Below are 17,444 nucleotides of genomic sequence, written 5' to 3'. Positions count from 1 at the left end.
TAACTATGATTCAAATGGACACCTTAAAGTCTCGGCCATGAAGGGATACATGCCTTAGAAACCCTAGAACTTACATTGAACATGCTCATGTCACTCTCCATGGAATATGAAATGTAGAAAGCTAAAAATTCACATGCTATATGTTGTTAGTGACCTAAATTGATGCTAAGGGAAGTTTCGGCCATGACCACTTGTATGATGCCATTTATAAATTTATATATGATGTTAGAGTAAGTTCACATGCTTGTATGCTTGCTTGAAAACCTAAATGAGTACTTGTAAGTTTCGTCCATGACATAATTTTAAGGGCTTAAAGGATTTAGGAACTAACTCAATTGTGCTTACCATATTCCTTGAAACAAATGCTATAAATATGGTTAAGGTTTCCATGCTTTATGTCATTTAGAACCTTGTTTCACACTTGTTAAGGTTTGGCCAAATGAGGTTTAAGGACTTGGAGAACTTAGAGTCCAAGTAAATCTTGTTTATAATACTTCCTATGAAAATGATATGTGGATGAATTAGGTTCTACATGCTTGGATGTTGTTTAAAACCTAAATTGGCACCTAAGAGGGTTTCGGCCAAGATAAGAACCCAAAGGACTAGGAAGCTTAGTACCCAAATTAATCATGTTACATTGTTCCTTATGATTGGATGAGCACATGATACACTTTTATGCTTAGACATGTATGCTTGTGAGCTATACAAGATGAGAATTTCTACGATATGTTATGAGTTCAGAATATGCATGCTTTATGTTATGATATGTGGGTAAATTTTACATGCTTTGATGATATGATATGAGCTGAAAATATGCATGCTTATGTTATGATATGTGGTTAAATTATGCATGCTTTGATGCTATGTTTAGTGCTTAAAATATGCATGCTTTCATGATATGCTATGTGGTTAAATTATGCATGCTTGATGATAGGATTTATGCTTAAGATATGCATGTTTTTATGATCTATGCCTAAGTGATGCATATTGTTATGATATGATGTATGCCTAAGTGATGCATACTTTTATGGTATGATGTATGCCTAAGTGATGCATACCTTTATGACATGATGTATGCCTAAGTGATGCATACCTTTATGATATGATGTATGCCTAAGTGATGCATACTTTTATGATAGGATGTGTGCCTAAGTGATGCATGCTTTTATGATGTATGATATGTATAAGTATGACATGTACTTTACTTTATATGGCTTGTACCAAGGGTGGGCTCCATAAGCGCCCCGGGGTCGATGGAATAAGACTCGGGCCTCGTTAGGGATGGGCTCCTAAGTGCCCCTAGGTCGATGGAGTAAGACTCGGGCCTAGTATGTTGCCCTGTAGGGTTCAAGACTTGCTACCTTGGACCTACATAGGTTACGCGCAATATGTAAGTGGTACATAGTCAGGATCCCCTTTAAGTTGAGATTATGTTCAAGTATATATGTAAGAAGAAATGGTTTTAAAGATCATGAGACATACACATGTTTTTCGGATACATGTTTTTCAAAATCATATTGCATATACCTTATGATGATTTATGATATGCCATGGTTAGATATGATTATGTTATGTTCCATGATATGTCCATGTGTAGGATATGTCATGACTCCTTATGACGATATGCCATGATTAGATACGGTTATGTTATGCTTCATGCTATGCTTTACGCTATGATATGCCATGACTAGTTATGATTTCTTCATGTTGCATGATATGCTTAAAAGAGTATGTTACATTATGTCATGACTAGTTGAAATGATGTCATGTTAAGACATTCTTTGATTATACTATGATTTTCAGTTCTAGTGAGTAGGAAAGGAACTTACTGAGCCATGAGTGCTCACAGCTTACTGTCCTTGTACCACAGATAAAGGAAAAAGCTGGATGAGCTAGAGGAGCAGCAGGAGAGGCAAGGAGATGTGTGTGGCAGTGGCTAGGCAACCAAATAAGAACCTGCTTTAAAAACTTTTAAAGAACTATGCTTTGGTATCATGAATTGTAGTACCGTATGTGTGACTTGATGTTATGTTTCTACCACTACAAGAAAAAAGCTAAACAACAACGCTTTTTTGGCGTTGTCGTATGTACTTAAAAAGTGATGTTGTAGATGGTGTTGTAGAAAGTCATATCAAAGACAACGCTTTAAAAGCGTTGTGGTTGGTCACAAAGACAACGCTTTTTAAGCGTTGTCTTTTCGTTCTTAAAAAGCGTTGTTATAGATGCTGTTGTAAAAATGCACATATCAAAGACAACGCTTTAAAAGCGTTGTGGTTGGTCACAAAGACAACGCTTTTTAAGCGTTGTCTATTCGTTCTTAAAAAGCGTTGTTAAAGATGCTGTTGTAAAAATGCACATATCAAAGACAACGCTTTAAAAGCGTTGTGGTTGGTCTCAAAGACATTGTTTTTTAAGCGTTGTCTTTTATTACTTAAAAACGTTGTCTTTTTAAATTTATAAAAAATAGTGTTTTTCTTAATTAAATAGCAAAAATTATAAAAAATACTCAAAATTTACATATAATTGAATATCCACAACCACAATCATTTTTATAATAAGACTATTTAACAAATAAATAAAACTTTATATTATACAAACAAAATGTATACATATTGATTCACAAATTAAATTTGTATCATACAAGTTATCCTTAACTTCATGACAATAATTTTTCAAACACACAAGTTTTACAAAACCTCATCATTGACTAACCGCTGTTGTTGGTGTCCATCGCATGGAATTGCTTCTTTAAGTCCAGCAATCTCTTCTTCTGAAAGGCTTTCAGCTATCACTCTTAGAGCCATCTTCTTCAACTACTTGTCATCAGCACACCTGGGGTTGTAGGCAATCAAGAAATTTTGTATGAAAACTTTCATACATGTAAATCTCGTACTAAATAATATGTCAATGTTATATATACATGTAATTCATACCGTAAGTGTGTTTATATCGTAACTGACAAGTTTTCTTTAGGGCCAACTTCTACTCAAGCTCTTTAAACACTGCATCAAAATAAAAAAATTGGCATTAGTTCTATGCTAAATGAAAATCATATTTAGAGGAAAAAGCGGGAGTGTTGTAGATGGATATATTAACCAAGCATATTAATGTTTGACCTGTCTTTACAAGTTCTAAGCATATATATTAACCAAGCATATAACCTAAGAGGAATAAGTTACAAAATGCTACTTGATGTTTGACCTGTCTTTATTGGATTTTGCGGCCCCGGTCTTCTTGTAGCCAGGCACAATGTAATACTTGATGTTGACTCTACCTTTGCAGTTGTTTCGGCTTGAGGAGTGGCAAAGAATGGTGGAGTAGAGGATGAATTTCAGGTATTCATCCGTGCCATCGAGGAAATGACTCCAGTAGGTGACTAGCATGTTGACCAGGGCATGCTTGGAGAAGATGACTTGTTTCAAAAGCTTTTTAGATCAAAGATACGAAGTGCATTGTTATAAAACTAGATGCACGAACACTTGCTTATACGGTTCTTGAAATAAAATACATTCGTAACCGTCACTAGCCCAAGCTCAATAAGGAAAATTCACGGTAAATGTGCATAGTATACCTCAGATACTGCAGATGATAGGGAAGGCCAGAAGACAGTTTGACGCAAATATTGAGATTGCCCAAGCCAATCCATGGTACTAATCCTGACAGCTCCTCCAAATCGCACTGACTTGATTGTGTCCACCCATCCTTGTTCATCAGCTTGGAACCTTTGAAATGAAAGCTGCATTGGGTACATGGAAAAAATAACAAAAAGGGAGGATAAATGATAGCCACCAACCTAATTGTTCACAAATATCTGTATAAGTTATTAAGGGTGTTCATAGAAGTTGATCCTTTAGCCGTGTCTGTTAGATGGTCAAATCTAGGCGCCAACTCAAAATGTTGGCGTCCAAGTGTTAGTGTTCAACTACTTGATTTTCTTCATCTTTGAATTGTTAAATACATAGGGTATTTATAGGGAATACTCAAGATGTATCTAAATAAATACATGAACCAATATTAAATGACATACATTCATCATCCAAAGAGTCATTCATGAATCCTCCAATATTCATGCTCCAGATGACCATACATTAGATTATAAGTCCAATTAATTTGATTGCAAGGTTGTAAACAGTCCTTGAGGGCTATTGATAGTGATTCCAGTACGTACTGGAAAATAATGGAACAAACCTATGAAACAGCTATCAAGGGATTCACTTCAACTTTCCTAAACCAAAGAAGAAACAGATGGATTACAAAAGAAAACAATTTGCACCATCAAACTGAAACTTATAATAAGCCTTAATAAATTAATGAAAAAAGAATTGTTTAGAAGTTCACTGAGAAACATATGAAAATACAACAAATACAACTGCAAAAAAAAAATAAAAAACTAGTATCCAATTAACTTTTTTTTATACTTTCAGATCAAAAGGTCAAATTTATATACTTTGGTTCATGTTCAAGCAAGAGGATAACAATCTCATCGACAGTTAGTATTTCCTTTTAATATAGAACACTAAAAAGAAGGAATATCAATGATGAAACAAACCTGAAAATGCGAGCTACTGAGGCAGCGAGCAATCTGCTTGAACAAGGTAATCATGCAGCGTTGGAACTCTGTCGTGAGCATCAAAGACCAAATATTACCAAATATTAAGATCACTGACAAACCAAATAATACCTTATTTTTAACAGCTATCTAGAGGATCTGGCTTTTTGACTTGAAGCTGGTTCAAAGAAGACAAATCAAATATACAAATACTAAGATGAAAGCATAATGAAGTAGTTAACTTTTTCTACTTTACCTGATTATAAGATCTACAGCTTCTTGCTCAGTATTTTGCTGCACGAGTAATTATTAGAAAAACAAACCCAATAGTGGAACAAAAGCTAGATAAAGAAACTAGATAATTTACACTGATAGAACTTTACAGAATAACATATAATACAGTGCTTTGTACTTGCATATTAATCCAGAAAACATCCTTTCACCTAAGTGACAATTTTTCCAAAACATCATCATTCACAAAACATCATCATTCACTAAAAATTTTCACAAGATTCCAATGGAAACTAGGCAAATACATAGGATTAGATCATAAAATTGAATAAATTATCGAAAGGAAGCAATTGAAAGTGATGTTTTACTTCTTGCTTACCCGACATTACATGGCACTAACACTAGTTGATCTGTTGATGCACTTGTCAGCTTATCTGCTAAAAGAGTTGCCCTTTGATTCAGGGTTTCAAGCTTAACTGATTTGTCTTGTGCCGTTTTTGCCAGATATGGGAGTTTGTGAGGATTCATAAATCTGAATTTCTTTGTCTTGGTATCTTTCACCATCTTTTTATACAGACACCTATCATTGCAAAGAAAAAAAATATTTAGATACTAAATAATAAAATTTAGATACAAAACACTCATAATAAGTTGGAAAAAATAATGATCACTCATAACACTAAGTTATGGCTGATGATAGTAACATCCATACATGAGAACTTACTATGAACAGTCTTGCATATTAAACATACCATAAATGTATACATGCAAATTCTTTTATTTCTTGAGGACAAGCACATTTAAGATACTTAAAAATATACAAGAAAAAAGATATGAGCAAAGTACTTCCTGTCTAGAAGAACAAATGGCAGAAGGCAAACATTAAGGGTCGGTTGAAAATGAATGAGCTATATTTATGTAAAGTGTACCACATCAATTGATATTAGTAAAGCTCTCAATAGAAATGATGAACTATTAACTTAATGAGAATAACATGGTATGAGAAAATTACTAGAAGTTGAATTTTTCAAGAGTAAACTTGTTCACACAACAATATTAGTAAACTTCTTGCAGTTCAAATCAGGGATTTTCTGTCTTGCTAGATATTAGAATTTCCCAGCAAACATAAAGCAATGCAGTAATTTCCCAGCATAAGTAAAGCAATGCAGTTGCAACTGAGAAAATAATATTTAGATACTAAATAATAAAATTTAGATACAAAACAATCATGTGGATTAAAAAATAATGATCACTCATAATAAGTTGGTGAAATTGTAACAATAAACCATAATAAGTTGCTAAAATTGGGAAGCAAACATGTGATGAAAAAGTTGCTGAAATTGCTTAAATAAACTTACTTACCATATGTAGGCAACAATCAAATTTCCTGAAATTGACTCCAAATGATACAAAGAATTGATGTCCTCAAGGTCAAGAAAAAGTTCACAATCTTCATCAAACACTTCATTATCTAAGCACATTGATATACATTTTCCTCCATCTAGAGCATGCTATAGAAACCTAGATACAAGGTCAAGAACGTTTCAAACCTGGTTGATTTATCTGCATCTGTTCTATAGAAACTCTAGCTATCACCTCTAAGTTCTCAATGCATTCACCATTAATTGATTGCAGCAAAAGGAAACCACTGCATGTAATAGACTTTTCGACTTGATCTCTTCTCCAAGTAAGAACATTTCAAACCTAGATACCTAGTAAATCCACATCTGTTCTATATAAACCCGTCACCTCTAAGCTCTCAATGCATTCATTCACCATTTACTTCCTCAATACATGCTCTAGTACTGAGAATTCAAGCTATGCAAGGAATGGCTGTTAAACTCCTCATTGCACTGCTTGCCTTGGCTTCCTCACGCAAAGGGTATGCATGCATGCAACTTTACTCTCGAAAACTAGAAGATATATTGAAGTCATTATCAGAAGAACATGAAAATTTACTTACAATCTTGTGTACTGTGTCCACCAAATCTTCACCTTCAAACTCTCCTCCTTTGTTGGCGCGTCCTTTCTTCCACATAATAGCTCTATTGATGTCATTATCATCACATAATTCAGTCCCCTACAACAAAGAAAAATCAAATAACAAATGTGAAATAATTTAATGTGAATCAATTAGAGGGTTCTTAGAGGAAATATATTTTAAAAATACTTACAATTTCTTCAAAAAAGCGTGCATACCCTTTGCGTGAGAGTCGATGAGGATATCTATTTTTTCCTTCGCTCTTTTTGTTGATCACTGAGTTTCTAGTTATTTCAAACAGGCGACATATCAAATTTGAATAATACATAATGAATTATGATCGAATAGTTTCAAAAGAAAAAATTTAGAATCTTACAATGAAATCTTCAGAAATGCGACTAATGACAAACGCACGCCAATCTTCTCTTGTAATTTCAAAGCCAACAGGTGGCTCATTCAACTCCTCAGGTTTGTCACACCTGCTTAAAATAAATTTTTGGGTGAGATGGGTCTTGTATTGCCTCCACTTACTGTTTGCAGACCTCAATTTTTGGGTGAGAGGAACACACGGAGCTTGAGCGCTTGAGCTGCTTCAAGAAGAACAAGAATCGAGCGAGATGTGGAAACAGAGACCATTGAGGCAAACACTCAAACACGTTACCTGCATTGTATAGGTTGGTTGATCCAAATTCAAATGGATGAGGAGGTGGTGTTGGATTTGAACCAGATCAAGGCGGTTCGCGTCCTGGGCCGTGGAGCCATGGCCTCGGTCTTCCTCGTCAGCGCCGCACCCGGCAGTCGCCTCCCCACGCTCTTCGCCCTCAAGGTGTTCGACAAGCAGTCCGCCGCCAAACCCCACGCTCTCCGCCGCGCCCGCTGGGAGCTATCCCTATTGTCCCGCCTCTATGCCGCTCCCGGTGATCACCACCACCCGTTTCTCCCTTCCCTCCTTGGCTCCGTCGAGACGCCGGACCTCCTCGCTTGGGCGATCCCCTTCTGCCCCGGCGGCGACCTCCACGCCCTCCGCCGCTCCCTTTCTCCTTCCAACGAGGAGGCGTTCTCCGCGGACGCGATCCGCTTCTACCTCTCGGAAATCGTCACCGCTCTCGCCCACCTCCACTCCATGCGCGTCGCCTACCGCGACCTCAAGCCAGAGAACGTCCTCCTCCGTTCATCCGGCCATATTATGCTCGCCGATTTCGATCTCTCCCGCCACCTCCCTGCCAGATCGACCACCCACTCCTCCCTTCCTCCTCCACTTCCCTCCGACAACCACAGCCACGCCCCCCGGAGAAAACTCACACGCGTGTTCTCCTTCGGCGCCGCGGACGACCAGATCAAGAAAGGGAGGTCGGCGAGAGTCTTCCCGGCGAGTCGCAGTAGGACGAGTTCCTCGTCCATCTCGAAATCCAGAGAAGGATCCGGTGGTGACGACGAGCGGTCGTTCTCGTTCGTGGGGACGGAGGAGTACGTGGCGCCGGAAGTGGTGCGCGGCGAAGGGCACGGCTTCGCGGTGGACTTGGTGGGCGCTTGGGATCTTGGCGTACGAAATGGCATACGGACAGACGCCCTTCCGGGGGCGGAACAGGAAGGAGACGTTGCGCAACATTCTTACGCTGCCGCCAATGTTCCCAGGCCGGCGGCGCACCGATCTCACTGACATTATCGAGCGGCTCGTGGTCAAGGACCCGGAGAGGAGATTGGGGTTTAGTGGGGGTGCGGAGGAGGTGAAGGCGCACCCTTTCTTCGATGGGGTGAAATGGGAGCTTTTGCCAGAGGTGGCGCGGCCTCCGTTCCTGGCGCCGGTAATTTTACCTTTCTTTCTTCCGTTCCTCCTACTCTCGAATCTGCTCTGCGAGGAAGGAACTAAGATCGAAGGGTTCAGAGGAGTTGAGGAGCCGTGAGAAGATTAGGAAGGGTAAGCTGACTTTGATTGAGGAGATGGGGAAATGCGAGATTAGGGATCTCGACTTGGAGGAGTTGGGCCGGCGTGAGGAGTTTTGCGTGAGGAGTTTGGGTCGAGATTAGGGTTCAGAGGAGATCACGCGGCAAGGAGAGGAGAAGGCGCTCGTGGAGAGGAGAAGGCGCTCGTGGAGAGGAGTGGAGAGGAGAAGGCGCTCGTGGAGAGGAGAAGGAGAGGAGAAGGCACTCGTGGAGAGGAGTGGAGAGGAGAACTCGTGGAGAGGAGTGGTGAGGAGAAGGCGCGCGCGCGTTGAGGCTTTAGAGTTTAGCAAAGCGAGGGCTGCGAATTTATTTTAAGTGAGTTTAGGGGAAACATACACAACACTTTAAAAAACGTTTTTTTAAAAAAATGTTGTCTTTGACCATAAACAACAACACTAAAGACAACACTTCATTAAAAACCATTGTCTTTAGTAAAAAGTAAATACCATAGACAACGCTTTTCACTAAAAGCGTTGTAAAACAAAGAACGACAACGTTTTTATTAAAAAGCGTTGTCTATTGGGTGTTGTTGAATGCAAAAATTCTTGTAGTGTACTAATTTTGATATCATGTTATTGAGGCCATGATAGTGTAGTTCGGATTTGATGAAAGGGAAAACAAAAGAAAAGTTTTTATTAAACCAAGAGAATTATTTTAAGTCTTCCGCTGTTTTAAAAAGAAAAATTTGTACATAGAGTATCGTAGCCCCGTCCCTTAGGGTTAGCAGGGAGGGCGGGCGTTACAGGTTCATCTCACTTGGTTACCAGGATTCATAAACTCTAATACTTAAGCCTGGAGGTTTAGAGTTTGAATCCTGGGGAAGGCAAAAATCCACTGACCAGGGGTGGAAAGTCCTAGTGAGTAACGGCACGGCCAAGGGTCGTCGGTCGACGACATGAGAGGTCGCCAAATGGGCCGACGACATAAGGGCCGACGGTCGCCAAATGGGCCGCCAAATGGGCCAAAAGGGTCGGGTCGTTACAGCTTAAACAACCTAGCATTACTGCAGGACAAGGAAACAAGATTTCAAAACCTAAACATTTAACACCTAGGACTAATTGTTACACAACTAATTATATCCATAAACCACATCCACTAAAGCTAAATCAAAACTATCCCATACAAGATAAGAGAATAAATCCATGTAAATCACAATGACCGATAGTGAAATTCTAGCACTGTTAATAGAACTAGAGATTATAGCATACACAAGTTTAGATGCTATTAAATCTATCCCAAACTAAGTCAAAGGAAAATATGAGCATGGCATCAATAGCATGGTAGCCTTATCCAACCCCCACAAAAAGAACATGAAACTAACTAAATCATCGTTGCCTACTTCTGTTAACAACACCCAAAAACCTCTATAAAGTTTAATTGATTACCTCTATGGTGGCAGCAGGGCAGCAAAGCACACCAACAATCGGCGGTCGAAGGCAACCACAAAACAATAGAGCAATAGCTATTGCCCCATATCCATCTGCGTGTGAAAGGGCAATTCAATTTCCCAACTCTATCTCTTGTCCTTGGCAACCACTGTTCCAAACCACTGCCCGAACAACAAGAAGCTGAAAATATCTTGGCATCGGGTGATGGAAGGAGGAGGAATTATGGCTTGGTGATGGAAACTACGGTGCTGATCATGGACAGAGGAGGGACGACGATGGCAGGCCAAAGATAAGGGAGCAACATCGCAGTGCTCGCGGTGATTCGGTGGCGCCCGCGTTAGGGAAAGAGACTGGCGGCTGTGGTGCTCACGCGAGGAGGAGAGAAGGTTGTCATGGCTTGAGAGAGAAGAGACAAGAGATGGCTTGGGGAGAAGATGTCCGACGAAGGAGGGGAGGCGGCGTCGTGAGGTGAAGAGGAATCGGGGTTCGGCGAGAGGAGATTTAGGGCACGGGAAAAGCAAATAAAAGGAAAAAAGAAATATTTAAGAAAATTGAACATTTCCTCGTTTAAATGGGGTAGCTTAAACAGGCTTGTCCCTAGCCCAATAATTGATCCCCTTAACCTACATCATACGAGCTGCAATTAATTCTCAGAAAATTTCTATAAATTCTTAAAAATTCCAATAAGATTATTCGCCCATTAACCTTATTATTTAATTATTGTTTGGGTGTCGTATTTTACATTCTCCCCCACTAATAAAAATTTAGTCCCCAAATTTACTACTCAACTCCAAGATCCTCGTCCAAGGGTAACAACTAAGCAGCATCCTCATCAACTACTCCATCATAGCATCATGATCAAATCTCCAACTATGAGGGTTTATAGTTCCCATATAAAACTACAAGGTGATCCGCTTCCAAGTAGATATTGCTAACTCTGTGAGTTATGAGCTCATCCTGCTTCCACTACTCTCACACTAATATCTATCTAACTGTAGGTAAAATCCATTAACAGATCATCAAAAGACTACATATTATCACACCTAATCTCTCAATATCTATCAATCAAAAATCATTCTCAACATTAATCAAAGCTGATAGCCTCCTGAACAATGATAGAGTAAAAGGAAAGCATCTAACCTTCAACATCCACTGTCAATAAACTTAGATACACCCACCATGGTTCAACCTTACACGTCCATGTCGTACCATTACAGAGACAATATCTAGTGGGGAAGGTTATTATCATAAATCTCTAGTGAGACAACCAATTATATTCTCATCCTTCCAAATACTCAAGTATCCATAGTACAAAAATTACAATCCAAAGTCCAAATGGTCACTCACCCTCCTGACTAAAAGTCTACCCATCATAGAATATTGTTGGTTGCTACTCGGAAAACCTAGAGGTTCCACTGTACAAAAATTTTGTACAAAGGTCTGAACTTTTTCCTAGCTACCATGTGTTCTTTTAAATTAAATTTTGGATCGCCTGCGGAACTTAACACGTTTGATCCAAAACTTAATCTATTTGTTCTTTTATGTTTTGACTTGGATCTCCTGCGGAACTTAACACATTTGATCCAAATCACCTAAGTTATTAATTCCATTAAATATTAATTTCTAAAATTGGTTCCCAGTACTGACGTGGCGAGGCACATGACCTTCTTGGATATGGGAGCAACCACCACTGACTAGACAAAACCTTTTAAGGAAAGCTAATATTTAATTTCCTAAAGTAACTTTAGGTCAACCGAAAAGAACAATCAAATCACAAGGAAAAGAAAAAACAAAAGAACACTATATCGAAAACAAATTCGAAACACTAGAATCGTATGCCTCTTGTATTTAGTATTATTTCCAAAAATAACTAGTATGATGCAGAAAGAAAAATTACTAGTTATACCTTTTAGAAAGACCTCTTGATCTTCTACCGTATTCCTCTTCTAACCTCGGACGTTGTGTGTGAAACGATCTTCCAAGATGAGAACCACCTAGGCACCTTCTTCCTTCTTCCTTCAAGTTTCGGCCAAGCACAAGAACTTCCAAAGGATGAAGAATTTTCCACCAACCAAGCTCCAAGGGATGCATGCTTTCTCTCCTTCTTCTCCTTCCTTGATCCGGCCACATCCTCCAAGCTCCAAGAGATGATAGATTTCGGCCACAACAAGAGGAGAGAAGAGAAAGGGAAGGGCAGGCCACCACACCAAGGAAAAGAGGGAGAAAAATAGAATAGAGTTCTTAGCCTTGAAGCCTCCTCTACCCCCTCTTTTATAATCCTTGGTCTTGGCAAATAAGGAAAATTTAATAAAAACTTCCTTAATTCTTTTGCCATTGAAAAGGAAAATTTATTTAATTAAAACAATTTTCTCTTTTCAAATTACAATGGTCGGCCATAACAAATAAAATCTCCAAGCAAATAAAATTTTAAACACCAATTAAAACTTCCTTATTTGCTTCCGGAAATTTATAAAAATTTCTCCAATAATTTTTATCCCTTCATGATTGGTTTATAAAAAGGAAATTTAATAAATTAAAATCTTTCTTTTAAACATGTGGATAAAAAGAAAGTTATCTCTATAAATTAAAATCTCTTTTAATCTACAAATAAGGAAAGATATCAAATCTTTTCTTAATCTTTTGTAGAAACTTATAAAAGAGAATATTTAATTTTAAACTCTCTTTTAAATCATGAACATGATTAAAAAGGAAAGTTTTCTTAAAATTTAAAATCCTCCTTTAATCAACAAATAAGGAAAGATTTCAAATTTTAAACTCTCTTTTAAACATGTAGATGATTTACAAATAAGGAAACTTTTTACCAAAAAATTAAAATCATCCTTTTAAACTACAAATAAGGAAAGAGATTAATCTCTTCTCTTAATCTTTTGTAGAAAGCTATAAAAGAAAATTTTTAATTTTTAAACTCTCTTTTAAAATCATGATATCCACATAAGAAATAATTTTAATAAAAATCCTTTTTAATATTCTAGTGGCCGACCACCTAAGCTTGGGACCCAAGCTTTGGCCGGCCACCTACATGGCTCATCCACTTGGTCTTGGCCGGCCCTAGCTTGGGTTCCAAGCTAGCTTGGCCAACCCTATTGGATGGGTAAGAAGGTGGGTATGCGGTGGGTATAAATCTCTATATACTAGAGGCTACGATAGGGACCGAGAGGAGGAATTGGTTTTGGTCTACCGATAAAATTAAGCATCTCGTGCTCGCCCCGAACACACAACTTAATTTTATCAATAATAATTCATTCCACTAGAGAACTATTATTGAACTACCGCACCAATCCCAAATTACATTTTGGGCTCCTTCTTATCATGAGTGTGTTAGTCTCCCTGTGTTTAAGATAACAAATGTCCACTAATTAAGTAAGTTACTGACAACTCACTTAATTAATATCTAGCTCCAAGAGTAGTACCACTCAACTTCATCGTCATGTCGAACTAAGTCCACACGCAGGGTTTAACATGACAATCCTTATGAGCTCCTCTTGGGGGCATTCTCAACCTAGATTACTATGACACAGTTTCCTTCTATAATCAACAACACACACTATAAGTGATATCATTTCCCAATTTATCGGGCTTATTGATTTATCAAACTAAATCTCACCCATTGATAAATTAAAGAAATAAATATCAAATATATGTGCTTGTTATTATATTAAGATTAAGAGCACACACTTCCATAATAACTGAGGTCTTTGTTCCTTTATAAAGTCAGTATAAAAGAAACGACCTCTAATGGTCCTACTCAATACACTCTTAGTGTACTAGTGTAATTATATAGTTAAGATAAACTAACACCTAATTACACTACGACCTTCCAATGGTTTGTTCCTTTCCATCATGGTCGTGAGCTATTGTTTATAATTTATAAGGTACTGATAACATGATCTTCTGTGTGTGACACCACACACCATGTTATCTACAATATAAATTAATTGAACAACTACATTTATCACAAATATAGACATTTGACCAATGTGATTCTTATTTCTAGATAAATATTTTATACCAAAAACTAGGCTTTTAGTATACATTCTAACAAATATCACCATACATCTCATAATTATACCCGGAAGATGTCCTCCGATAACTGTCGATAAAAATATCGAACACTTTGATTTGAGATATAGACTTCAAGACCTTTAATAAATGATCATGTGATCAAGGTCTTGAGCTATTTGGGGAGACAATGGTAATTGAGTCAACTAACCACTGTCTTGCACTATATCATACTACAATTACTCCACCAGATGTTCAGTACCCTCTAGTGACAAGCAATGCACACAAAGGTAGAGAGCACTATTAACAAATAGCAAACCGCCATATGTGTTAAGCAGCTAACTCTATACTTTTCCATATCAGTTGGGGGGCATTTATCTAAATATACCTTTTAGGTTATCCTACCAAACATAAATAACCCAAAGGTCAGAATCTTCATGAAATAGAGTAAGTCGGCCTCCTACAGACCAACACAACACAAGTCATACATGGTATAAACAACTAGTCAAGTAACAATAGAAGTGTATGATAACAATATACCATATACCTCCTATAGCTTGGAGATTCCTGTCATTGTCTGGTCCAAAACTCGATAGTCACATCGAGGAATCAAATTACAAAGGGAAAACAACCAAAAAGGAAAATCGAAACACCGAAAATAGGCATCATAGAACTTCGCTACCCAACATTTGACTCGAACCATACTCTGATACCACTAAATTGTCACGCCCCCAGAGGAGTCCCTGCTAGACAAAAATCCGACAGCATCTCCCCTGTATTGATGACAATCTGAAGCATACATACATACAAAATACATCAGCCACATACGGTTGGAATATATTTACAACCACGTAGTTATATATATTCAGCTCACTCGGCTGGAACAAAATATAAACAACCACGCAGTTAATATACTCATCCTACCCGGCTGGACAAAATGAAAATAACCACACAATTAATAACAGTCCACACGGCTAAAAATAAACACAACGGAAATCACAAAGAAATATGAATGTACGACTAACAAAGTCATTAACCACAAAACCTGTAACCACCAGACTAGACTCCAAACCCACATCAACTTATAAGAAAAACAAAAAAAATGCAAAATCAATATACCACCAAACAAAGACAAGACTAAAAGGAATCCGTCCTCGAGAGTGTCGTGGGACTGGCAGCTAGGACTCTCCAAGCAGCCTTGATTCATCTACCTACTACCTAGCGAAACAAAAACCAGTTTGTGGGGTGGTGAGTATTGGATCTCAGCGGGTAAAAGAAAGAGAGTGCATGAACATAATATACAAATACAAAGTGTCAGCAGTATACAATCTCATAAAGGAAATAGCAGATACTACAATAAAATCAAAATAAATGCTCATACCTGAAACCATACTCTAGGCTAGTAAAATCAGGAGTAGAACAACTCTGCTACAGAGCTACTCATAACTACAAGGGTAACATGTGAGGTGTATATATATATATATATATATATATATATATATATATATATATATATATATATATATTACCAATACGTAAGTCAGTCTAAACATACACAACAGATATATATATCTCAACCTACGTAAGCATATCAGCATAAGTAAGTAACAGCAGCATAAGCTAGCAATAGCAGCATAAGTAAGCAACAACATCAGCCGGTATAATAATAGCGTATGCACGGATGGTCACCCCACCCTCCTCTCTGCACCACGACCCCTGTATGGTCGAGAGGCCGGATCGATGACAACTGTACCACTCAAAGGCCGCCACTACTATCGAGTGACCGAGTGGACAGGTGCTGAGTAGCTAACTAGCTACAAAGCGAAGGGGGTCCCTGCTACTCGCAACTCCAACTACCACTACCCATGAGTGGCCGAGTGCGGCACGACAGGACAAGCGACATCTGCTCCAACTACCACTCTCTCAAGTGGCCGAGCGTGCGACCCCGGGTTAACGACTCTCTCGACCGCAAGGGAGAATTTTTCGTTAACATATATGCAATGATATGATGTGTAAAATACAACAGTCATCATATACATGTAAACAGGAATCAGGTATGCTACATGAAGCTAGCATGCTCAATATGGTACATAAATAAACAACAATCAAAGCATATAAGATTTGATTGTTGTATCTGCTAAATATCATAGATAATAACAAGAGAATGTATGGATATAGATGCTAGAGACTATACTAAAAGCCTAGCTTTTGTAAACATTTATTTGTTGAAATAAAAGAATCACATTGGTCAATATCTGCATTTATTTGTTAAATGTAATTTGTTCAATTAATTTATATAGTAGATAACATGGAGTGTGGTGTCAGGCTCAGAAGATCATGTTGTCGGTTCTCTATAAATTATAAATAGTTGCTCGCGACTTAGACGGAAAGGAACAAACGATCAGAATAGTCATAGTGTAATTAAGTATTAGTTTATCTTGACTAATAAATTACACTGATACACTTTAAGTGTATTGAGTAGGATCATTTAGGTAAGTTCTTTTTATACTAACTTAGTAAAAGAACTAGACCTTATTTATTATGGAAGTGTGTGCTCTTAATCCTAATATAATAACAAGCACATATATTTAATATTTATTTCTTTGAATTATCAAAGGGTGAGATTTAGCTTAATAAATCAATATGCCCGATAAGTTGGGAAATGATATTACTTATAGTGTGTGTTGTTGATTATAAAAGGAATTTGTGTCCTAGTCATCTAGGTTGAGAATGTCCCCAAGTAGAGCTCATAAGGATTGTCATGTTAAACCCTGCAGGTGGACTTAGTCCGACATGACAATGAAGTTGAGTGGTACTACTCTTGGAGCTAGATATTAATTAAGTGAGTTGTCAGTAACTTACTTAATTAGTGGGCATTCGTAATTTTAAACACAGGGATGTTAGAGTGTATACTAAAAGCCTAGCTTTTGGTATAAACATTAATCTAGAAATAAGAATCGCATTGGTCAAATGTCTACATTTATGATAAATGTAGTTGCTCAATTAATTTATATTGTAGATAACATGGTGTGTGGTGTCACATACAGAAGATCATGTTATCGGTTCCTTATAAATTATAAACAGTAGCTCACGACCAAGATGGAAAGGAACAAACCATTGGAAGGTCGTAGTGTAATTAGGTATTAGTTTATCTTAACTATATAATTACACTAGTACACTTAGAGTGTATTGAGTAGGACCATTTGAGGTCGTTCCTTTTATACTGACTTTATAAAAAAATAAAGACCTCAGTTATTATGGAAGTGTGTGCTCTTAATCCTAATATAATAACAAGCACATATATTTGATATTTATTTCTTTAATTTATCAA

General features: G+C 37.7%; 1 pseudogene; it reads left to right on the top strand.

The window, feature by feature from the left end:
* Positions 1-7,276: 7,276 nt before the first annotated feature.
* LOC122048515 lies at positions 7,277-10,565 on the top strand (annotated as a pseudogene).
* The last annotated feature ends 6,879 nt before the right edge of the window (positions 10,566-17,444 follow it).

Source organism: Zingiber officinale, chromosome 2B (genome assembly GCF_018446385.1).
Source record: "Zingiber officinale cultivar Zhangliang chromosome 2B, Zo_v1.1, whole genome shotgun sequence".
NCBI classification, from domain to species: Eukaryota; Viridiplantae; Streptophyta; class Magnoliopsida; order Zingiberales; family Zingiberaceae; genus Zingiber; species Zingiber officinale.
The sequence above is the reverse complement of the archived record's forward strand: the minus strand, read 5'-3'. Positions and strand labels throughout refer to the sequence as shown.